Genomic DNA, 2,090 nt, shown 5'->3' with positions numbered 1-2,090 from the left:
AGTATTCGACTACCAGATTAAAACTACCATTGCAAATCTTTACCAAATACTCTAAGATTTTACTATGTTAAATTAGACATCTCAAGCTTTCCAACAACATATCTTATGCCTCAATCGGATTTGTATAACTCCGGTTATGAGTTTTGCAAAGTTCCTACAACAAGCTGAATTTCCAGCAATAGGGTCTCGAATTCAGACATACACTGAGAGAAATACACTTATCCAATGGATCTGAAAATTTACAGGGTTGTAGCCCTATGTGTTAGCTTCACATAGGTCCAAATCTCACTCAATTTAGAGCTCTGAAGCTCGAGATATCGCAATTTTACTAAACTAGGTCGCTGTTGTCTCGCGAAGTATTCGATTACTGCCTTTTTCAGGAAGTATTCGAATACTGTCCGAAAAGTATTCGAATTCTTCGACAGAATGCAGAAAACTGAGTTTTAAAGGTAAAATCGACCTCCAATGATCCAAACTCGATCTGGAGTCCAAGAACTCCTTAAACAGATGTTTATTAATATGTTATGAAAACCCAGAAACACCTTCTTCCTTTTATCAAAAGGTTCAAGTTACGATTTTTAATTGCTTAAACAAGCTTAAAACATCAAAATACACAAGGGTGATCATGGTATACCTTCCAATGCTCAAAACTTTGAAAATGGCATTGACTTGGAGCCTCCAACATAGCTCCAAGGTACTGACTTCCCCAAGATACGAATTCAACACACCAAGGTTTGGTTCTTTAAGCCAAAAGGTTACTACTTGGCAACACAAAAGTCATGAACAAAGCCTCACCAAGATAGTTCACAAACTCAGCCCATAAACCACCACTCACAACCACTAAACTGACTTCCCACAGCCACCACACTCAGAAAAAGTACTCCTTTCACACTCACAAGTCCAAAGCACACTCACACCAAGAGATTTAGTGAAGAAACTATGGAGAAAGGTGATCAAAATGGTGATTTCTCAAGCAAGGAAGAGGGTGGCAGCAAGGGAGGCTCAAGGTTCAGCAAGGAGGCAAATAAAGTTAGAGATTTCTGACCTAGAAATCTGTGCCAAGGCCTTATATAGGCCACTTAAGTTTTAAACACACAGTATTAACTTTAATAGATACGCTTAGCATTTTAATCTCAAACTGAGGATTCTTAACCTATTCAATTTTACAAGAATTATCATATTTTTCTTATAATTTTCGGAGCACCTTTCCGGTACGCGCTTTTCCATAGCCAGTATCAGTTCTGACATCAGTTCTCATTATTTTGACTTGAAACTCATTTTACAAGTCCTATATATTATTATAGGAATATTCATGCACTTATTATAATTTTATGGGATACTTAATCGGTACGCATTTATACCGAGTAGCAGAACCGGTATCTGCACTTTTCGTGCGAAAAGCGACTTTCAACATTATTACTCACTTACTATAATTATTAAAGCCTCATAATAATTATTTGGATCAATTATGGAATTATCTCATAATTATCTAATTAATTTCCTTAATTAGCGGTGTGAGTTCTTACATTTAGTCCCCATGTGTGCTCCACCATGCCCCTTAAGGGTAGTGGTTGGAGGTGTATGTTAGTAGTATATTATAACATGCTCATGCATTTTGTATGTATAGTGGTACATAGGATGTACCGTGTCTCTGGCCAGTAGATTGTTACCTTCGGGCGTTACGGACTTCCACTGGATAGGTCTCTATGAGGGAGTTCCAGTTGACTTGGGGTCATGGTGTTATCCGTTAAAGAGGACACTAGGAAAGTCTCGGGTGTATATGGATGGAGGGTGCCTTGGTTGATGTTCTGGGAACACTTCCTTAGATGAGAACCCGTAGGCTATATGCCGAGACCAATAGGCCAGATGTTGCGCAGCTTTGGCATTGACCATTCCAGCTTCATCGTATTTTTACTCCCTACGCTTCCCTATTTCACTAAATCCTTTGCTTTATCCCTTTTTGGATGTTGTGGTATATTATTGATATGCATCTGAGTGAGCCATTAGGCGGAGTAATCTCCAGAACCTCTGGGTTACTAAGATATATCTGTATATCTCGCCCGTTTTGGGGACTTTATTTCATGTAGTGG

Source organism: Gastrolobium bilobum, unplaced genomic scaffold, assembly GCF_033153095.1.
Source record: "Gastrolobium bilobum isolate Gb01-03AN ecotype WA unplaced genomic scaffold, APGP_CSIRO_Gbil_v1 utg26465, whole genome shotgun sequence".
Classification (NCBI taxonomy): domain Eukaryota; kingdom Viridiplantae; phylum Streptophyta; class Magnoliopsida; order Fabales; family Fabaceae; genus Gastrolobium; species Gastrolobium bilobum.
This window is presented reverse-complemented; position numbering follows the sequence as displayed.